Here is a 24486-nt window from a genome sequence, read left to right as displayed (position 1 = left end):
AAGGTTGACGTATGGGAACAAAAAACGGTATAAGTATGATGTAGCTTTTGTCCTCCATTCCCAAATTAACCGTTCACTAACTTCTGAGTTCAAATGATCTATTAAATTAAGAAAAAGTAAATTCTAGATATTTGACATAGAGGTCCTTAAGGGCATCAAGTTCCTGCAGTACTGTTATTACCACATGATGGTTAAACAGCTTTGGTCAGGACTGATCCAGGCAATAATCTCCTAATAATGGTAATGAAGCTGACTACAAAAAAATACAATAATCACATAAAACATGCATGTTTTCACCCTCTAGGAAAATAGTTTCCATGTGCTCAATGACTAATGTGTCTTACTTTTCATTTTAAATACCCGAATAAACTAAGAGCCACGAAAGTCCAGAGGACAAGGTGGTCAACATGGCTTGGAGTACTTAACGAAGCATCACAGAGGAGGAGGGACTTGATATAGTCTTGAATTATGGATGAATTTAAACAGTTGCTATATTTAGTCATATAATTTCCCCTCACATAATTTTGAGGGGAGATTTGCTTCTCCTCTATGCCCAGTTTCTCCTGGCTGGCTGTCATGCCTGTCAGCAGCAGGAGTGGCCCTTTTGCTGAAAAATGGCCAACAAGGTAACTGTGAATAGTTTCACACTGAAAACACTTATAAACTGAAATGTTAATGGGCAGAGAGCTTAGGAGTATATTTGTAAGGATACAGACCTACTTCTTTCTTTAGAACTCTGCTAGTGGCTGGAAAAAATTTACAAAGCAAGAAATATCAGGAACTATATATCAACCAAAGTCAATAATCAATGCAAGACATCTTAATTACCCATTAACAAACTGTGTTTCAAAGGAATTAAATGGATCATAATGCATTTTGCCAAAAGCATCAGCATGGCTGATCATGGAGAAAGCAGGAACTGTGTTGCAGGATCCTCCCCTTTTCCCCCATTGCAATCAGACTTACTACGCAAAGCTCTGAAGCTTTCCGAGAATATCTTCTCACAAATATCTAATGATCCTACATAGTATATTTCAGATAACAAAACCCAAAACAAAAGAAAAAATTCACACACACAAATAAATAAAACAGATGGGACAGATGTCATTTCAGGGGCTCTCAGAAGATGGCACAAAATACTTATCCCTACTGACTGCCAAAAGATAAGAAAAGCCAAATATATATCATCATCATCATTCTTAGTAACATGACCAGTTTCTCAAGAAAAGCACCTGTTGTCTAGACCTCATTTACAGTCACTGCTCCTTCTGCTTTTTCCCCTCATAGAGCATTCCAATGACAACGTATTATGGGAACCACTTCTTACATACTAGCCACCCTTTGGCCTTGGCAATTTCAGCCATACAGGAGTCACTTGATCCATTGGCTAGTCTTAACCAAGCATTCCTTTGATGACTGAATCTAATACTTTAATTCCCAAACCTGATATAAGTGATCTTCATACATGGTCACAAGTTGGCCTGCCAGAGACAGGAAATCCTGAAAGTAATGAATGCCATCATGTCCTCTCTAAGCTAAAATAGAAATTGTATTTTTAGTCAATTTCAAGATTTTGGTCCTCCCTAGAAGAAAACCTTGAATGAGAATCCTCTCTAAACTTTTTATTCACAGTCACATCTGGTTGTTAGGAGATGAGGCCTGTGGTCTTTTGGCATCTTAAAAGGTGCACCAAACACTTTCGATGCAAAACAATTAGGGAAAAGAAATGTAGGCAAACAGAGCGCCTGTCCAAATGGCAGTACTCCTTTGGGTATCTGATTCTAACCCATGAGTGTTGAAGTGTTTCCATGGTGGGAAGGACAATTTGAAAATGTGAGTTTAGACTGGGGCCCTCATGACATATATACCTTCAATGTGACCAGTTCTCAACTTGAAATTACTTTTGAACTCAGTGAAAGCTTTTGGAACTCTGACAATTTTAATTCTTTTCTGGCTTGGTAATTAGTAAACTGCATGGCCAATGCTTGTTTAACTGCCTCTCTTTTCAGTCCATAACCTACATGTCTATGTAGGGGCCATGTCTATTTAATATTAAGGACCTTGTCTAGTATCTATCACTAATAATGCTATTATATATGCAAAAATAATAAAATCACTTCTGAAGGGCTTCCTATGGCTCAGATATCCCATTAAGTGTTTTACATATACTATCTAATTTAATACATGATTAATGTACAACAGCCCTGAGATAGACATTATTATTGGCCTGAGTTTTCCTATAAGGAAACTGTAGATGAGTGAATTAAAATTACTTGTCCTAGATCTAGAGCCAGCAAAAGGAAAACTGAGATTGCAATCCAGGTTTGTGGGACCTTAAATTCCACGTTCTTAATATCCATGGCGGGTATACTTTCTATTAATAAATATTTATATAATTGAATTTCATGATATGAATAAAATATTATGAAAAACATTATTAATAAATAGGTTCAGATATATTATGAGTTCATTAATACTCTCTTTCTAAAGTCTATGGCTGGCCTATAACACATGTTGGATGCACCCTTGAAATAAGCTTCTCCGCTGACTTCACGTATAGCTAAGGAAAATAAAATTAGCATAGTCACAGAGAAGCCTTATTTGCTAGGACTGAAAGTGCTAAAGGAAAGTTTTACTGTGCCCACACAATAAGCATCTTTTTATAAGATGCTATCTATTATGGTTTTCAAGTTACCTCCTATGAAACCCTGGGGTTTCATACAACTAAAGTTAAGCTTCAAGTTTTTGTGTAAACTCTGCTTTGAAAGTTTGAAATTATATGAGCATATTATTCACCAAACCAATATTATTGTTTAATAGAAAGGATCTTAGAGTTAGCTATATTGATCTATCACTTATAACCATGTGACCTGGGCAAGTTACTGAACCACTTTCTGCTCCATTTCCTTTATCTAAATATGGAAATAATATTTTCTTGATAATGTTGTTGTGAAATGAAATGTGGTAAAGTAATTAAAGGAAGCTGAGACATATTAGATACAAAATATTGGTCTAGAGTCTTCTCACATCTGTATCAAAATTGCATTATTATTTTCACTCTGTATTTATGAACAATTGCTACTGTACTAATAAAATATCCAAAAGCAATTGCAACATCAAATCTTTCTTATCTCTAGTCCCAAGCCAACAAAATAGCTATTTTATTGACATTTTATTGAAATTTCATTCAAATTACTTATGCTAACTAAAGTAATTTATACAATTACTTATGCAACTAAAGAAAACAATAGTATAATAAAAATGGCAAAATTTGTGTAGAGCTCAGTAATTCCCAAGACTGTCCTCAGTGCTTCATATCCAAATCTTGGAATTGATCAGGTACATAAGAGAAGTCAGTGAGAATTAGCTGAATTAGTTACATGCTATAATTACTTTGACAGAAATTGCAATTGTCATCACTTTCATATTAATAATATAATTTATTTGTTTTTAATAATAATAATATAGCATGCTTTAAAATGCCCAAGTACATTACCTTTAAGAATTTTAGACAACTGGTAGCTTCACTAATAACTGTAAATTGAATAAAATTTCAGTGAATATGAATGTTTTTTCATTATCATTTCTTATACATATAAACTACATGTGATTACCTTTTCTTGAATAGAGTATTAGATTTTTAAAAAGGAGGGTCATTAGATATTTGGGAACATAGAAAATGGAATTATTAGTGGCATCACAGTTACTCTAAAGACGAAGGTTAACTATTTTCTTATGGTTCTGCTCATGGCTGTTTTCCCACATAATTGATACTTTTCAAGATGCTGGCAATTGTTGCTTTAAATTGGAACAAAAGAAATTAATCCTTTTAGAGACAGTGATGACTCAAACCTGCCAGATGGAAAAAAAAATAACTGTAATCTGACTTCAAAGCCTACAGTTTTTTCTTTGTAGAAGTAGTTTCTATAGAATTATGTAAAATGAAATGGGACTGTCCAACACTTACAAATTGAGAAAACAGACTACATCATCAAACGTGTAAAGTATGAATAGATCATATTCTGGAGTTCAGAAAGATCTGCAGTATAATGTGAATTAAAGTATACCCTTTTGTAATCAGAAACAAAGAAGCAACAACCAATCAATGATGCATACTAGGTTTATTTTACTACTACATTATTTACTTAACTTCATTGAATATCTCTAAATTTTTTCTAATCTTGCAGTGATGTCTTAAGTGTGTGCCTGTTCATATTTATGAGGCTTTTGATAAGCTACAACTCCGCCACTGTGGGTTTTAAATAACATATGTGTGGCAATATTGCTAATGTTGACTAGGACTGTGTTTGGAAAGGATACATGAAGGTAGGAAGGCAGGTACACTAGAAGAGTGAAGATTGCAAGTCATTAAGTGGGATTTGTGTGTGTGTGTGGTGGGGGGGATCAGTTCTAGACAAGTAATTTCCAAGGGACTAGGTCTAGGAGATGTCATGTGATAGAAACACTTAAATTTCTAGATACCAATCACTGGATCAAAGGCACTACAATTTTTAAGGGGAAAAAAATGGAATGAAGTGTTTGGCTTGAATATCCTAGCCAAATTCTAAGTTGAGAGACTGTAGTCTGCTTTTTCTGAGTCTCCCTATAGTTTCTTTGGGATGCTGTACTTTCTCATTGAATTCTTTTCTTAGATGATTTTGCAGTATTGTTGTGATCTGTTAAACAGCTGCTTTGTTCCACTCCAGTGGTGGGTCAAGTGATTTCTGCACTCTGTATAGTTTGTATAGTTTGTAACACTCCTTAGGGAAGAAAGGTGCTGCATAAATAAAAGATCCTTGTACTCATTTTAAAAGGAAACTACATACTGATCTTAATATAACACATATTTTTAAAACTTTAAATCTCATAAAATCATTTCCAAACAAAGTGGGGGGCTCCTATGTTTCTCATTCTGCCTTATTTTACCTCCTCATCTCCTTAACAACAATAGAAGGATCCCAATGGAGTGACTCAGTGAAATTGAGAGTCAAGGAATACATAGTCATTAGTGATGCTAAACTAGATTCACAATTAGAGGAGACGTGGAATATAAATGAAATAAGCTCAGGGCAAGAGTTCAGGGCATTTAAATAAAAACAGCATGGGAACATTTTCGGTGTAGCTCCCTACCTGGATACCGAAATTGAGGTCAAAAGCCAAACTTCATTCATTAGGAAAAACTTTTAAATCTGTGAAATGATGAGACATTATTTTAAGCAAAATTTTCCTTCATAGAAAAAAAAAAAAACTGGCAATGAGCAAAAAGCCAAACAAGGAATATTTCATGTTGAAATCACAAGTGCGCTGTTATTCCTCCTACTGAGGAAATTTCAGCTAAGAGCAAGTAAGTTGTTCATAAATGAAAATTATAATAAAGGAGCAGCAAGCATATGCCATGATTGCTTTTATTTCATAGTCTTTCGACTGGGGAGGGAGCACGTTGCATTGATGCACTTTGTTCTTGCTTAAGCTTACTTTTTCCATGTTATTTCTGCAATTTTTTTTTAACCAGCAAAGGATTGTAGTAAGTCTATAATAAAATTGATTTAATTGTTTGAAAGAAATGAGAAACAAACATTATATTTTTATACTTTTTTATAAAAGGGACCTATAAACATTTCTATGAAACTGTAGCAGTGTTTTTTCCTTAAATATTTTAGTTATTTTATCATGCAGATGATTAAAGTAGAGAATGCTCTTAAAATAGGATTATAAAACCCTGAAATCACCAAAAGCAAAACTTGTCAGTTAATTCAACCACTGAAATTAATCCATGTACTCTTTTTAGCTTCTTTTAAATTCCAGGCAAGTGCCAAAAAAAACTAGTTTATCTGAGTGAAGAAAGTTGAAGAAATCAATATCCAGAAGATAAACTTCACATCAGGAAAAACAGATAAGTTTGTACCTTTCAGCAAGAGAGTATTTTAAAATCTGCATCGCTTTGACAAAAATATTATCACCAGAAAAACACACTTTACAATATGCTGTTCTCTCATGCATCACTGACACTAAGAACAGAAAATAAATTGGTAGTATGGAGTGCCTTTCAGTTCCAATTTTTCTAAAAGCACTTCACAAAGCAATTAGTCAGATAATGGTGGTGTGCTGACTCCTTGAGCCTTTATATAGTCACTAATAGCACCTGATCTTTCCAACCATTAGAATGGATTGTAGAGAGAGCAGTGTAACATCTTTAGTCTTCTAAACCCTAGTCATAGATTCTCTTTAAATGCGTTGTTTGAACTGTGTTCTTCTTTATAAAATAGTGTTAAAATTTGCACTAAAGGAAGAGAAAACTACTAAGTATTGATATTTGAATCCAATTAATAATAGGAACTAAAGTTAATGTTCTCTAAATTATCTCTGAATGATGAAACTTCAGAATGTTCTACTGTACTACTGACAGTGGCTTCATTAGAAGGATAGGGGCTTTTTTTTTTTTTTAAAGAAATGAACTTCATAATGTGTAAAGAATTTGCAAAATATCATCATTTTAGTCCATTAAATGTAGCATGTAAAATAGGTAAACTGGTTACATAATGGCAATTTTTAGCTACTGAAAGTTTAAACTAGAAATCTCCTGGAGCCCCTTATACTTGCTGTAATTTTTACACTAGAATATTATATGAATTAAGGTATGGACAAATAAGTGATTCCATGGGCAATCACATTAGAAATGTAAACTTTCAGAATTCTTGGAAAGGCACTGTTCAATTATCTAATTTATTTGAAACTTTCTGTTGACAGTGTGGCTAAGATTGCTTTTGTTTAGTTTTTCTAAGTAGCGATATTTTGGGGAATTTAAATTGGCATTTCTTGGAGAAACTGAATATACAGGTATTTGATCAATAGATATTGATGTTAAAAGGTAAACCACTTGGTCTAGCAACAATATTTAATTCATTAAATCATGATGAAAAAAAAGTTTCTTCCCCAAACAAAATACTGATTGGAACCCTTTGGCCCCAGAATAATGTGTATGAATGACTAAGGCACCATTAGGAAATCCAACCTCAGTCTTGGCAGCTTCAACTATACAGACAAATTATAATTTCCCTTTAAGGATAAAGAGCTTTATGTATTCAAATTAAGAAGAAGTTAAGGCGGCCATGCACAGTGGCTCGTGCCTGTAATCCCAGCACTTTGGAAGGCTGAGGTGGGTGGATCACCTGAGGTCAGGAGTTTGAGACAAGCCTGACCAACACAGTGAAACCCCGTCTCTACTAAAAGTACAAAATTAGCTGGGTGTGGTGGCACATGCCTGTAACTGTAATCTCAGCTACTTGGGAGGCTGAGGCAGGAGAATTGCTTGAACCCAGGCGGCGGAGGTTGCATTGAGCTGAGATTGTGCCATTGCACTCCAGGCTGGGCAACTAGAGCAAAACTCTGTCTCAAAAACAAACAAACAAACAAAAGAAGCAGTTAAGGCAATTCTAAAAAGTCATTTTTAAATACCACTTGTGTTAAACAGCAAGGGAGGTATTTTGTTTCCAAGAAGTTTACAATTTTTAATCCTTCCACTGCTTAGCTGAAAAAAAAATTGCACTCTGCTTTCCATTTTGTTTGCGGCTGAATCACAGCTTAGTAATGGTGAATTAGTTTTGAATTACTTTAGAGATGTTGTCTGTCCTATATTCTAACACACCCCAATCCAATTTAATATAATCTGATCTAATATTGGTAATGTTTGCATTTATTTCACACTTCAAACATTTTGTATATTTCCATGAACTTCACTGATACATTTCCAATAGTTAGCATTTCTTAGTATGAAATAATATCCAGTTGTATAATCGGCACCCTGGCACCTATTAAGTGCAAGTGCTTATTTAAAATGTGTAGTGATTAGAACGTTTTCTCTCAAATCACATCATATTGAAGTTAATGAATTCTTTGTAGGGATATTAGCAAGCTTCTACACCTTGTGATGATCCCCTCTCCCATTCTCACTAATATTGAATATATTAACTACTGACAGTGACTGATTCCTGAATTACCTCAATTCAGTGGGCCAAAGTGCTACACTGAACCCTGCATTACACGTACCTATCCTCTCTAAAACACACAAATTCAAATATTGAGAGTGTGATTAATTTAATTCCAGTTGCTATTAATCACATGTATTCTGATAGATATACATTCCATCCAAAGTAGACTATTTCTTCCAGGCTGGAGGGATTAGAAAAGAAAAGGAAAGGTGATATAAATCAGAATTGAACTTGTCATTAGAAGGGCTGTCAGAAACCGTTTACATCATGGTTATCCTGGTTTTGGTCAGCACTATTAGTCTCCCACTTTTAGACAAAAAATAGAAAAACACATCAAAGATCCAGACTCTTTAAAAATAACCCTCAGAAAGTGAAACTATAGATATACATAAGAATCTTCTTTGACAAATAACACCATCATGTTGCCTCTAAATTGTTTGCTGCCTTTCTAGAGAGAATGTTGCAAATGAAGTTTCAAAAACACTTAGGACCACAGCCAAGAGCATGCTACTGCTCCTTGAATGATGCTAATGTAGATGAAAAACACGAGATATGAATTTCCAAAAATTACTTGCTGGGTCAGAGCTTCCTATTTGAATTTTATAATTTATTTATTGGTTAGTTGATAGGGCAGAGCACTAAAATAAGCCATGTTCTGTGACATGGTCCAAAGTATTGATGTTCTAGAACATCAATATTACTATCTACAAACGAGACCTTTTTATCACCACGCTTTATTTCACCCATCCCTTGATCAGTAATCAGTGTGATAGAATGAAAATTTCTGTCAATACGGAAACTCAAGATATTGACCAAATTTCCACTGGACTTTGCATATAGCTGTACAGCAACTTGTTGTACTTAATATTTCTGAGTACTCATTGTGTGAAAGAAGATGTGCTATGTCCAAAAGCTTTATGTCCAAAAGCTGATTCATTTTTAGGAATGATCCCATGAGGAAGCTCATATTATTACTCCAAGTTTGCAGAGAAAGTAACCAGATTTAGAGAGAGTAAACAAATCGGAGATCACAAAGCTAGAGAATGCAGTCATGATTTGAATCAATTTAATCTAACTTGAGAGTCCCCACTCTTAAACACTACTAATTCTACACTTCTTCCCAAGATTTCTCAAACATCATATCGTTGTTTAGATACTGCTTTATGATTTAATATCCTTTCAGCAAATCTTACTCAGTCCAGCGCCTCCATGTGCAGGCCCTATGCTAGGTGCTGGGTGTTATGTCATGGCACAGTAGACATGACTTCTTTTCTCAGAGTGCTCATAATCCAGATCCCTGAACAAAGCAAGCAGCATTGCTCCTTGGCAAAGAGACTTCACACATAGGTTGCACTGAGTTCACATATTTAGGGTTATCTTCCAATAAGTATGAATGAAATTTGTTTCATGTGAAATCCTGACTGTTGTGCTCTTGCCCTAACTGTTCCTTCAGCTAAATTAAAGGTCGGTATCTGTAAAATATCTCCATGCTTGGTCATAATTTCAATATTTTTCTTTTTCATAGGCAAATGAAATAAAATTACTTCTAATCAAGGACAGCACTAGGCAAACTATGAAGAGAGCAAGAGTCATTTTGGGGGTTCTCAGATCCTGCTCTTTCTTTCCTTTCCTTTTCAGATTATTGTAATTCTTTTGTTTCATTTGTTCTCAGATCTACCAAAACCTGATCTGGGGCAAAGATCTGATAGGAGCCAATTTGTCACTTGTTTTGAATTTAAATGAATCCAGTCTTTCCTTTTTAAATGTGGACTGAGGGTCAGAGCTTTTGTAAAGTCATTTCAGGCACCAGGGTCACTAAGAGAAAGACAGGGTGACTGTGGAGTCAGTCTCACTTCTCCAGAATTATTCCTTGAAGCAGTGGTTCTCTTTCTATGAGGCTGCTGGGTGAGGGGATACCTCGTTTAACAGCAGTGTTTTCTGCTAGACACTGTCTTTCCTTCCCCATGTGTCTCTTCTTCCTCACGGCCTTTCCTACCCGTCATCTCATCCCAACACCACTGTTTTCTTCCTCATTTCTCAAAAAAAAAAAAAAAAAAAAAAAAAAGGAAAGAGAAAGAAGGAAAGAAAGGGGAAAGATACATAATTTGGGTAATAGATGGCTTCTGGGAGGGCAGAAGATACCCTCAGTGCATGCTCCTCCTCAAGTATCACTTATAAACTCAAGAGAAAAGAAACTGAAGGTTGCTTACAGACTAGTTTAATCCTATTTTTAAAAGCAAAGTATTACCACCTTCTCTCAAGGCATAATTATTTAATATCTAGCTGTCAAGAATATAAGGCAATTTAGCCAAAATAGAAAAGCCCAAGGCATTGGGAATAACGTGATACATAAGTTTCCCTATATTTTGGTGACCTTTCTTTATTTTAAGTACTCTGTGAAAATAGCCATAACAGAATCTTATGGAGTTATCTATCTAGGTCCTTCTAAGTGAGAACTGCTCACACTGTCTATAGCAATGATTCCCACGGGCCATGTTTTTGTTCTAAGAACAGCTTTCCTGGTTATTGCTAATTCACTAGTTCATATAGGATGAGCCTCTTATCCAAATAGAAAAATCAAATAACTTTCCTGCCAGTTTGGAATTGGAACTGAGAGATATAGAGGCATATGCTGTTGGGCCTCTAAGAGACTTCCAGAAACCTGGAGACCATACTCCTGCTGCTGAGCTCCCTGTATTTGCTTTTGATCCCTCTCTCTTTGAGATGCTAAAGCTTAATGCTTCCTTGGGTTCTGTAGATAGCCCAGTGTCTTTTTTGATAAAAATCACTGAGATTAGCTCACATGGTTTCTATGACTTACCATTCAAAGATTCTTCATACAGTGACCAGGCCTATATTTATCCTGTGAATAATCCAAACTCTGTTTCTGAGTTTCCTTTAAAGCACTGCATTTCCCAGGCTGCTTTTGTTAGTTTACTTGTGTTCTTTATATCTGTGATTTATTTGACCCGTTTTCTGTATTTTGGCAAACTACAGTTGAGCAGGAAAAGCAGATATATGGATTTGTAGGGTGTGGCATGGAACTCCACAGCATCCTCAAATCATACTGTTCTTGGGCTCATTCTGCATATGCTGTTTGATGTGATGTTTAGAAACCTAACTCTTGATAGGTAACAGTGTCAATGTGGCCTTTCTGAACTTTAAAAACCTTAAAGAATACCCTTGACTATTAGCGTCTAAAATAACAATCAAGGGAAGTTTAAAGCTCTTCCCCACGGCTTTAACAAAGTTCTGACAAAACAGAACAGACATCTAGCAGAGTTCCCATCTCATTCTTTTCTCTAACTTTGTCTCAATATACTGGTCAATGGGCAAAAGTGCCTTTGCAAGATTCCCCTATAAAATCCTGAAACCAACCCTTCCTTAAGGGAGAAGTCGGTGCTTAGTAACATTTTTCTAAGGCAAAATCATGGCAATAGATGTGATCAAGGGATTCTCTTGAGAGCAGCTGGATATTATATTCATTGAAAATTACTATTAATACCTCTTTTTATGGTTTACTTAATGCACTGAGGTAGCGAAGCATAAAGTTCAGCAAAAGCTGACAGAGATCTTTCAACCAAGTAAATTGTATGAAGGTAGTAAAAAAGAGGTTAAATTATACCTATAATTGCACCTCCAGACCTTATTGTAACAATCCTGGATGGAGATAGACCTGCGTTATTAGTGACATTATGGAAACTTCAGGCAAGTTTTTGATCCTACAGTGAGTAATGTTACGTAGAAAAAGAAAACTATCTTTGTTTCTAAGCAAAAGGATGTCATTTTCCGTGAAATTAAGACTGAATGCAAATAACACCACAGTTCATTCAAACAGCAATGAATTGAGGATTGCTTACATGTTTGGGGCCACTTCTTCTTATTTTTTCTTTTAATCCATCTGGTGAACCTCAGCAACAACTGCAGGAATTGGGCACGGAGTGAAAGGAGGCTGGGTTAAAAAAAATCCTCCATTAGATTTTCCCAGCATAATCTACCTTGGGGAACCAACAGATGTAGATATTTAATAGAAATTAATCTCTTTCTGTTATTCAGTCTTACAATGCATCATTCTAATACTGATTACACTGATGTTCTAAGATATGCTGGCAAAATGCTACTGTAATACAATTTCTTTGCTGCTAGAAATGAAAGCTCTTGAGACTGCTCTTGCTTATATAGGTGCTTCAGGTGATTACATCTTTACAAAGATGTTAATTACTCTCTGGAGAAAGCTGCCCAAATTGTTAGGTGAGTAGCATAATCTGGCAGTGGATACCAAAAAGTGACTTCAAGACTATTATGGTTATTGTTTCTCACCCCTATTGAGATCTGAGATCTACTCTGATGAATTTTGGGCAGATAGAAAAAACTTAATAAATGGTAGCCAATGAATCACCACAATGGGTTTCTAAAAGTGGATATAGACACTAGCTTTTAGCCTATTCCAAAGTTTGGGCCTGGTTTCAATGAGGTCAAAGACACAAGGCTATGCCTGGGGATTCTTGTTAAAACTTCAATTAGTGGTTCTCAGGCTTCACTGTGCATTTAGCTCCCGCTGGGAGATTTAAAAAAATCCTAATGCCCAGCCTTTGGTTCAGGCCTATTTAATCAGAATCTTGGGAGTGAAACCCAGGTGTCAGTATTTTTAAAACTCCCCAGGTGATCCAGGGTGAAGTGAAGGTGGAGAATCGCTGGCTTCCATGAATTGCCCTACTGTTACTCAGCATATAGACTGGGGAGCGTCAGTGCAGCAATCACAGGTGGGATGACCAATTTTGGAGAAACAAAGTGAGAGCTCTGAAAAAAAACAAAAAACAGAAACCCTGCAGCATTGGTTATATTGATGGTGGGAAACATTCATTTCAAAAATATTGGCCGGGCACGGTGGCTCATGCCTGTAATCCCAGCACTTTGGGAGGCCGAGGCAGGTGGATCACGAGGTCAGGAGTTCAAGACCAGCCTGGCCAAGAAGGTGAAACCCCGTATCTACTAAAAATACAAAAAATTAGCCGGGTGCAGTGGCAGGCGTCTGTAATCCCAGCTCCTCAGGAGGCTGAGGCAGGAGAATCGCTTGAACTCAGAGGGCAGAGGTTGCAGTGAGCTGAGGTCACGCCACCGCACTCCAGCCTGACGACAGAGTGAGACTCCATCTCAAAAAAAAAAAAAAAAATCCTCAGAACAAAGGATGCTCACCAAGCAAAAAGAAAAAAAAAAAGGAGAAGAAAAAGAAAAATTATGATGACACTTCTCAAGTAAATGTGAAAGAGCTAGGCAGAACAATAGGCAGACTATTCAGTGAATGTCTTACAAAGTGACAAACTACATAGACATCCACTTGTGATTCTCTCCTCAAAACTGAAGGAACAATAATATATGAGAACAACTAATGTTTTATTTATCATGGTTGGTGCAATTGAAATGATAAAGGCTCACTTAAGTGCTTTGTTAATGTTTCAAGACACAGAAAGACTAGGCTAATTCCTACATTAAAAATTGGGGAACAATATCTGGGAAAGACTAAACTACACTGACAGGTTGATTCAGGGTGAATCTACTCAGGAGGAAATAAATACAGGGAATTTGATAAAAAGCAGTACCAAGTTGAGGAAATGCTTAAGAAAAACCACACATGTGAAGGAGTTATAAAGTTTTGGGTCACTTTATAGGCAAAGGAAACACAACTTTTTTGTTCTGCCAACAACATACTATCATCAGAAAAAATGTTTCATAATTATTAAGTTGTGTCAGCTTTATTCTTTCTTTACCACATGCCTGGCACTCTGAACATAGCAGAAACTTAGGACAATATTTGTTAAGTATGAGAATGAAGAAAAGCATCAGACTGCTTCTAATACCAGCTGAACTCGAAGAATTTGGATACTTAAAAGCAAACTGCATATTGGGTTTAGAATATTACCTTACTTTTTGAAAAGTAATATTAGATTGGGCTATATGAAATCATCATTTTTATAGGCCAAAGAAACCAAAGTATCAGCAATTTCAAATGGTTCATGTAAATACTTTTAAAATTTTGTTTGCCTTTTAAAATTTTAATGTGGCTTAAAATAAATAAATGCAGAGTGTGTTTTATTTGAAAGGTTTTCTTTCCAGAAGATAGATTCTATGGATGTGCAGTTGCTTCTAGAAAAACAGAAATGGAGTCCCAGTAGAATAGCAGAATTTCTGAATGGGCATCCACGCCAGTAAGCAACATGTAAAACAACATCACAGGGCCTAATGTCATAGGCTTTATATCTTCAAGGATGGCTGCCTTGATGCATCAACTTGATTTTATCAAGAACATGAACAATGATTATTCTGAAAGGAAAACACCAAACTCATGGAAAATAAAAATGCAAGAATTTGAACATTACTGCCTTTTCTTGCAAGATATACTTTGCCCAAATGATTATGCAGCTCAGTCAATATTTGAGAACACCTGGTTGTTCTGATAAGGAATATATTTCCCCCATCATTATGTGTCCTTTCACAGATTGGGATTCAGGATAATTTAGGCCTGACAGTTTCATATTCTGTTTTAGAAAACAGATAAACATAATACAGGCTTTAAGTAATTAGATATAAAGCCATCAGAAGGGATGAGTTGCGGGTAGATGCACAGGGATTTTATTAGCATACAGTAGCCATCTTGTTGCTGACAAAAAAAATGCCAAAGAGCAAGTGTAAAAGTTTGTAGAGGAAACATATAGAGAATTTTCTCTGCAGTCATCATAGTACCATGAATTCTGAGGAAAGATACCTAAACACAGCTCTTACATATACTAAATAAGGATACACTATTCTATTTGCTTTTTTCCCACAAGTGCCCAACTGAATGGGCATGTGTGAGTTTTTACTTATTACACCCACATGACGACTGCAGCTCAGATACCTTACTTACTGCAACATGACAGCAAGAAGACTGCCCAAAGCAATCACAGACCCTGAAGATCATCACTGCACTGCTTCTTTCTAGTGGTGCTGAATGCCAGTCTGTGCTCTGTATCTTTGAGTGGTATTTTTTAGGGGGTTTTCATGTTGTACTAGATGGTCCAATTCTGTAGGCTGACATCTTTTAAACATTTTTGGAAAACTTTCACACATGGTAAGAAATACGTTTTACAGCACAATTTCATATACACAGTACAAATATACAAAGTTTCACAAAGCAATACTAATCCTCGCTGCATTTGATGTAACTTACATCCTTTATTTTTTTCTATTCTATTTTATTCAAATGCCAATCACAAGCCACTAATTCGATTCCATGGCCATCCACTGTTTATGAAGCACTATTTAAAGTTGTATCTTAATATAGCCTCATGCTACTGACAAAGAACAAGTCAAAATAGTTTGGGAAAAACCGTAACTACCTTCATATCTTATCTTAGAGATAATGTTTTGAGGAATCTTTTTAATTATTGTGTATAAAGGACAATATGTTGGAGAGCTTAGTCACTTTGCCTGGGATCACACAGAGGTGTCTGAGCATAACTGTTTCTAAAACTCTTGGATATTCCAATCCTCCACAATGAATTTTAGGTAATTGTTACCTGCTATGCAGGGCATAGGTAAAGAAGGCACTGTTCCTTTTCTTTCCCTATAAGTGAACCTTCCTGACCATTAGGCTGACTTTGAGTTGGGGAAAGGGCAGTGGTATGAAAAGGAAAATGACCTTGATGAGGAGCCTGGACCTTAACTTGCTAGGGCCCCTGATCTACATTCTGAGGCTGCAGAATAAAGTTTCCAGGAAATAATAGCTCTTCATGTAATGATACTCATTACAAAATGATCAGTCTTTTTTCAAACAGTAATTCACACAAAGCCAAATAAACTTGGCATAAAGATACTTATCCACAAAAAGTACAATTCTGTAAAATCTATAAATGTACAACTATCAATTTTATAAACAGCACCTAAAACTATAAGATTAGAAGAACTTGTTAGCCTAAGAAAGAGTTCAAAGAAAGCGCAAGGCTGAATGTTTGAGTTTTTCTAATCATATTTGAAAATCAAAATTATTTCTGTAGAGTTTTCATGGATAAAAAGTCTAATCTCTAATTTTAAATAGCGCCACATCTTTAATTCTATTCTTCTTTTACAGAAAATGATTCCAAATCATGAATTCTTCCCTTCTCTTAATTACAAATCAATGTTTACTTTTATGTATAAAATCCAAAGAAAACAAAATGAGTTTTCTAGAGGTCTACAATTTTTAAATCTCTGTATTAATTAACTGTGAGGTTTTTTCATTCGCTATAGGCCAAAGAGACATGATGTTTTATTACAAATTTTCTAAGAAAAAACTTCAACAAGCTTAATATAAAATATAAAGATTTGAGTTAGAAATAAGGAAGAGTTTCTATAATAGGTTATATGAATTTCTTCTTTAGAAGATCTTTACATATTATAAATTTGCCTAGAGTCAGGCAAGAACTACATAACTTCTCAGGGGTTCTTTTAATGTTATATTTTCCCTCAAATATTCACTTAATTTTGATGATTACTTAGGATATATATTCAAGTGGAGTAAATGGAATAAAAATCAATATAAAGAGTAAAAGTATCTCATGATTTTCATGTCATTTGTATTCATAAATTGTTACATAAGAATACAAATGCTGTTGATTTGAAGTAAAAACAGTAATATATTAAGCAAGGTCATATTCTTGAAACTGCTGTGCCTTATAAGTAAAACAAAGATTCTCATAAGGCCACATTCACTTGTTTTATTTCAATACTTTATTCCTTCATGTACTTGTCAAAGTAGCACCATCCCTTGCCTTTTGTATTTCTCTTTGACACAAGTGAGCTTGAGCTGCAGCGTGCATACCATATTTCCCCCAAATTAACTTCATACAGAAGTTGGATGGTTGCTTGAATAACCGGCACATGTGGCTGTTACTTTGCATTTTCCTTCTTTATTACATTTTCAGAATCAAAAGGAGATAAGCTCTTACACCAGCTATTGTTATCCATATCAAGGAGACACAAACATAAGATATGTGAACAAAATGAAATTTGAAATGTCAATAGGAGACACACTGTTGTAGGAAAGTACCAGATAATTAAATTTAAGAAAGAACCTAAATTTTGGACTTCTCACAATACCGTATGATATGGCAGACACAGATAAGAATTTGTACTTAAAAACACATGTAGATATCAACTTGCATTGTCTTTTCTATAATAGAACAAATAGAACAAAGTAAATGTCTGGAAAGACAGTGTAAACCAGATAGTCGTGGTTTAAATGCCAATAGATTGCTTGGGTTATGGTTTTTAAAGTCAGAAAAAGTTACAATAATAGGAGAGTTATGGCAAAAATATTTAATATATTACTAATTTACCTAGATCACCATCAGAAATTATGAACTTTTTGAGGATAGAGGCCTGCTTTTTATTTGCTCCAGGCACAGCACCTGGTTGGTATATCGGAGAGTCTCAGAAACAAATGAACAATTAATACCCATTAAGCCCTCTCACAGAGGCTGCTGGTGAATGGCAGCATTCACAGGCATCTAAGACATTCAGGTGCACTAGCTCATGTTCAAATACCACCCACAATCCCTCAATTGTGGTACAAAAACCCAGAAACTTATTTTCCAAAATCCAGTTTCTTCTACTTTCCTGTGAATGTTCTAAGCTCTTCTATTATTTCTGCTTGTTCTATTTATGATTCAACAGGTCTGTCTATCCCCTTATCAGGCTGATATAATCTGTTTCTTCCAGTAGCCACATAGAGTTTTATACAGAGAGGATGAAGATATCTTGAGTGCACAGCGGGTGTATTTTTGGGGACATCATCTGGTCCTGATTTTAAATAAAATCTATAAGAGAATGCCTCCTGTAGCAGACATGGAAGGTTACCTTCCCAACATGTCCTAGCTTTTTCTTTGATGATGGAACCTGAGTCACAAGTAATAACTCATACTTGTCCTCTCAATTTTAGACAATACACTTCCCTTTTGCAAAGGATGGTATAGGGATGGGCATTTGCTGTAGCTCTGGAGGAAGACATTAGGGAAATCCATTGGTAGTTTTCTGGAAGATATTTTCTCTCTTCTCCCCAATCAGATGAGAGAGCTAACTTTAAAAAGAACCCCTTTCTCCTGCATGTTCTCCTTACAGTGACTCTGCCTTCTCTGTTGCCATGGGAGGATATGATGCTTGAGATGCTGCACAAAGTCTGGGAACAGGGGGGCTAGGCCCTGAGACTCCCAGAGAGGCTGACCCAGGGTTTTGATATCAATTATCTACTGAATAAATCTTGGTACTCTCTAGAGTTGGATTTAATAAACAGATATAATAAAGTGACATAACAAATATTAATAATATTTAAGTAAATTTTAGTAAGGTATTCTTTAATTTGCTATTGAGAGTATCCGGCATACAAATCCTAACGTGATATCTTCATTCCAGTCTTTTTCCCTGAGGTCCAGCCTCCTATATTTTAACTGCCTAACTGGCTTCTCTTAGAAGTCCAAAGATGACCTCAAACCTAACATATAAAAACAAAATTCGTTTTCTCCTCCCCTACCCGTTTCTGTTGGAGTCTTCCCCATCAGAATAAATGGCTTCACCAAAGTGTTCAAGGAAATCTCTAGGGTAATTATTTTGATGATTCCTTCTCTCTTATTTTCCATATTCAATTCATCAACAAGTCATATAGGTTCTACTTTAAAAACATATCTCAAGTCTATTAACTTCTCAGTAGTGTACAGCCATAAGCCTAATCAAAATTACCAACTCTGGTAGCTGCCTCACCTGGAATACTGCAATAACTTCTATTGTTCTATCTGCCTGCACTCTTGATATCTAAATATTGTCTTCTATACAGAAACTGGAACAAATTTTGTATAATAGTCAATCATTTTACAGCATTTTCCTATTGAAAACCCTCCAATGGCTGTTCATTACATTTGGCCAAAAGTCAAAACTCCATGTTATTTCTCACAAGGCTCTGCATGATTTGATTTCCATCTAAATCTCTGACTTCACATCTCCAAGCATATTTCCTCACTCACTCTACACCAGCCTCTGTTGTTGTGTCTTGTTCTTTATGTCTGCAATGCTCTTCCAGGAAACATTATCAAGATGCTTTTCTTCATTGCCTTTGGGATTTTACACAAAGTCATTTTCTCAATGAGGCCATCTCTGAACAATCTATGTAAATTTCACCCTATGTACATGTTAAGTTCTTGTTTTCTTCTTGGCATATATCTTTAGCATACTTTACATTATATATATATATATTTATTATATATAATATAAATCTTACTATATATCTTACATTATATTGGAGAAATAGATAATAAACAAGATATCTATGTATCTTGATTTATTGATATAAAGATAACATAGTATATAACACAGATATATTTATCTTGTTTATTATTTGTTTAATATCTCGTTTATTGTCTGTTTCTCCAATATAATGTAAAAACCATGATGGCAAGGATTTGTCCTATTTTGCTCACTATTGTATCCCCCAGCACCAGGTATAATGCCTAACGCATTGTACATTTTGAAAAAAAAATATTTGTTCAGTGAGTGAATTAATAAGTGACTGACTGAATGAGAGAGATGACAGGTTTGATTTCTTGACCACACAGAATCAACCTCACAGAAGTAAATATTGGTTGAATGAATAAATGGTTTTTAATGGAAAGCAGAACGTCCCTCCACAGTTCCATTACCTTTTCACCTGGCAGGATGGTTTATGGGCTGGCTTTTGTTGAGGAGTTTTGCCTCTACATTCATGAGAGATACTGGTATATAGTATTCTTTTCTTGTATTACCTTTGTCTAGTTTTGATATTCATGTAATTCTGTCCTCACAGAATGAGTTAGGATGTATTCCCTCTGCTTCTATCTTCCGGAAGAGATTGTAGGGAACTAGTAATATCTCTTTTTAAATGTTGAGTAAAATTCACTAGTAAGCCCATCTGAGCTTGGTATAGGCTGGCTTTTTAGGGTTTTTTTAAATATCCCTAATGTAAAGTAAATAGCAAATGGTAACTATGTAGGCAGAGTACCGCAGGCTCAAGTAAGGTTTCATATTCCCGTAAAGAGAGGTAGCAGGGGAAGGTCATGTGTAGCCTCATGGGTTCTTGAAAGGACCTTATATCCTGTCTGGGATAAGGATGTAACTATAAAATATAACAAGAGCTGAGTAAAAAAATAGTCTTTTTGATTCAGCCTGAAACTTTATGTGTCTTTTTTTCCCCCACATCTTGAAAAGGTCTAACTAATGTTCTGGGCATAGCCTGTGAGGTCTTTTAGCCAACATGTGACCTCATGAGCCCATCAGCCTCAGAGTACTTCTCCTTTGTGAGAGATGTATCTTTTTGTCTAGAAAACACACACCATTTTGAATTAAAGTGTACTTGATGAATGCATATTTCTTTTGGAGAGGACACAGACTCATTAAAAGAAATGTTCCTCATGCTTAGAAAGGGTGCCTTCTCATTTGTACTGATCATAATGATATAATGCCTTCACAGTGGTGTTTGTCAAAGACTGCTTCCTGGTGCATAAACTGGCTCTAAAAGTTGCAAACAAACAGCAGAATATTTTGAACAATGGAAGCATCTGAAATTTAAGGTGACCATAGTGAACGACAATATTCATTCAGATATAAGCCCTTTATTGGATATGAGCCCTTTATTAAAGGAAAGTTTTATTACTTCATGGTGATGCTTCATAAAACTTTAGTATTTTTCAGTTCTGCATCGTAACTATCTTTAATAAGAGATATCAGAAACACTGAGGCAATTTTCCACCTGTTTTCTGAGACTGACAATGCTGATGGCATTTTTGGAAAGAAGAAAGATATGTATCTAATCCTTCATGTATATGGAGAACAACTCATCACAGTCCAGAATTCTATTATAGAGAGACATACAAATAGATATATATTCTGTTTCACAAACTAAATTTCAACATACATGTCAAATAAATAGATGATTTATATTCCAGAACAAAAATATGTAGTTTCAGGACATGAATGAAAAGCCTTTCTTAATGTGGAAAAATATTTTTCCCCTGTCAGGAGAAATGCGATTTTCATTAAATATAAACAAGAATTGCTAGCATTAGAAACCAAATAATCGTTACTTTGTTTTGGAGATATAATTGTTAATTAATAAATATATTTATTTTTAACTTCTGAAGTGTAAATAAAAGGCAAGGATAATTTTCAGTTAGTAAAATATGTTAGCTAAAACACTGCAAAAATTGTAACCATGAAAGAAATTGATGTCACTGTTTCATCAAAAAAAACTACTGACTAATAAAATAATTTGGGGAAAAACACAATAGATATTTTTAAACTGTCATATGTTCTAAGGCATCAGAGATCTACAAACCAATGGTTTATCAGAGATATACAAAAAGAAAATGGAACAAATGTTACATAGCAATAAAATTATGATGAACACAGAGATTATTTTTATAAGGTCAGCTTTATGCACATAAATCATCTTCGCTATTCACCAGCGACATTTCTTTCAGTAGAAAAACACAAACTTAGATTTTCAGTTTGAATGTACTTCCTAGTTAGAAGAAACTGGTGGGGAAATACTGGCCTGTGTGTTCATAACATAATGGAATCTGACAAAACCAGTTAAGTTTTGAATACTAGGTTACATAAAAAGCAGGCAAAACTGCATATAATTTTTATAGTGGTATATAATTTCTCTTTCCTTCTGTTTTTATTTTTCCCTCCTTCAAAGTGCTTTTTGAAAGAAAAGGACAAAGTTGTTGGTAAATAAAAATAGATTAATGAACATTTTCCTAACTACAGTTTATTGGATGAATACCGTTTGAAATTGCTTCTTTTGTTGATTTAAATAGATTAAATAAAGGGAACATTTGGTACCCAAAATAAACTTGAAGCACACTGATCATAAACCAATTTATAAAGTCCTATTCTAGACACTAAATTATGAAACAGAATTTCCTTACATTTATACTCAGAATTAACCAGCAGTATATAATAAGTCCCAAAATTTTTAGAATTAACAGTCCTAAAAGAACATAAAGAATTTGTTATCACATCTTCTACTTGGAATGTGCCCATTAACATGAAGGGGGTTCATGAGCAATGGTGATCAGGGTGACAATTCTGTCCCCAGAGAGGCACTTTCTTGGATGCCATCAGATAGTGGTCATTTCTCCTTCTATGTAACATAAAAACAACCACTAACCCCAAATGATTAGTCTGATTATTCTATGTATTCAGCTGCCATCTTGAAGGGGAGTTATTTTAGAAAGAATATATTCTTCTTTCTTAGATTCTCCCTTGCTTACAGTTAAATAACAAAATCGTATAATAACTTATCACCTAGAAAATTGTGATAGTGTTCATATTTCAGAAATTTAGATTTATTATACTACATATAGTTTTAATACTTATGTATAAATATGTGAGAATTGGGAGGTAATACAGTGGAATAGTTCTTCATTGTTAAACAGAACTGTATTATGATTTTTCACAAAAGATAAATAGCTGTCTTTTAAAAAAATCAAGAATAAATTTCAACATTCTCTTCTCAGAATATTGCATTATGTCATTCGTTGTTCTTTCCTACAATTTCAGTAAGTTTCTTTTTGGTTCTCGGTATACAATGTGTCTTGTAATGGTATATATTTACTTTAAATCCACACTTGATGCATCTTTCTTTTTTCTCTCTTTAGCATCTTGAACTTATTTTCTTACAAGATTATGTCGCAAACTACAAATAACTGCAGTTTTGTTGCTCTTTCCACCTTCCTGTTAATTATTTTTCTATTGTGGGACCTAAATTTGAGCCCAAGTCTCTAACGAAGTGAAAGTGACCGTACCCAGGATTATTTTTGTTATGTTTCTATTTAAATACCTTAGAATAATGTTTATTTTTAACATAAGCATATTGTCAACTTGTCAGCTATTGTGAACCAAAAACTCCATCTAATTTTCTGTATATTTGATAGCAAATTATAATTCATCTTTATGTGTGTTTCTTCCATGAATATAAACATTTATTTTCCATTCAATTAAATTCTATTCTTCATTGTTTTCTAATTTGTAGTTATCTAAAGTAATTTGTAATTTTTATTTGTAAATAGACACATTAGGTTTTTGTTGTTGAGTTGTAGGATTTCTTAATATATTCTGGATATTAAATCCTCATCATAATAACTAAAAAATAACAATTTACAAGATCAATGACCAAAAAGCAAGAGAAAAAATCTCATAATGCTATATAAAATGCATGTTTTATTCACTTTTCTGTAGGCATATTATACTTCAGCCAATAGGTTAATAAATAAAATACATTGTGGTATTTGTGCCATAAAAAATAAACAAAACTGGCATACTGCAAAGGTAAATATACCACTGTGTTGCTAGGGTGCTCTGAATTTTTAATTTCTTGATAAATTGTCCAGGGAATTAAAAACCATCACAGGTATGCAAGGGCTGTAATTGTTGGAGAAGTTTTAAAATCTAAGATGTAATAAAGGGATTTATACAAATTTCTTAATAATTCTCTTGGCAATTTGTCTTGGTGGTTGGTCTGAATCTAGACGCTATTAAGATTTGCCCTAGATAAAGGCACACTCGATACAATATATATTCTCTGTATTTTGATGAAACTGTGGTTGTAAATATTTAGGTCTGAAAACTATTATTCTTGGATTCACTGAATGAAAAGGACAGTATCATTAATTGATTATTGCTAAGGACCAAACTTTGTACTGGCACATCTTTATGTATCAAATTTTTGAAATTTTAATGATGTCAGAGAGGTGCCCTTTTAACAGCTAGTTAAGTTCCCTAAGATATAGAAACTTTACACTGCCTTGATTCTTTACTTTTGCAGTTATCTGAACTCTTACATTGCTATTCTTCTTAGCAGTAACTTCAAACACGAAATTTTTATGTTCCCTTAAGATTATCCTTTTAGTTCTTCTTGAACCATCATCAGATGTAACCTATTACATTTTCAAGATGTGTATTCAGACATTTATATGTGTACACATGTAAATGACTATCCTGTTCTAATATCCTGGAATAGTGTGAAAAATTTATAAACAATTTAGGGCTAAACCTTTATATCATCTTTGTGCCAAGTACATATAGTAAATGTAGAATGGTTAAGCTAGGGATCCTAGAGGAGGTTGTTAGGATAATTGGAATAAGTTCTTGCCAGATAGTTTATGATCATTGACAACTTAATATAGAAAATGCATTCCAATGTGTAGAAATGGGACACTTAATCACTGGAAAATGTAATTAAGAAAACTCTCATGATAAGAAAAGATGCCTTTGAGGCCTGGGCTGTGAGGTATTTGATTCCATAATGGCCACATTGGAGCCACTCTGGTATTACTTACGTCTGGCTATACGGATCAAATTTCTCCGGCAATTCATCTTATCTAATATGTAAATTTATGAATTTATTTGTTCCTTCTACTTAAGATGATGGAAAATCTTAAAAGAGTTAAAATAG

At 34.6% G+C, this 24486-nt stretch overlaps 1 protein-coding gene across 15 annotated transcripts in view; it reads right to left on the bottom strand.

Annotated features, from left to right (window-relative positions):
• Window positions 1–24486, bottom strand: part of SYT1 (synaptotagmin 1) — a 588627-nt gene that overhangs the window by 439495 nt on the left and 124646 nt on the right. For 4 of the 15 annotated variants that reach the window (XM_055095933.1, XM_055095935.1, XM_057299495.1 and 1 more), the window contains one exon: window positions 11849–11940. The exons of 9 other annotated variants lie outside the window; for them this stretch is intronic. The gene's annotated coding sequence lies outside the window, so the exon portion shown is untranslated. Of the gene's footprint in view, window positions 1–5130; window positions 5190–11848; window positions 11941–24486 lie in introns of all 15 variants that reach the window. 2 more of the 15 variants (XM_063593557.1, XM_055095932.1) reach the window with 2 other exon arrangements.

The sequence above is a fragment of the Pan paniscus genome, chromosome 10 (genome assembly GCF_029289425.2).
Source record: "Pan paniscus chromosome 10, NHGRI_mPanPan1-v2.0_pri, whole genome shotgun sequence".
Classification (NCBI taxonomy): Eukaryota; Metazoa; Chordata; class Mammalia; order Primates; family Hominidae; genus Pan; species Pan paniscus.
This window is presented reverse-complemented; position numbering and strand designations above follow the sequence as displayed.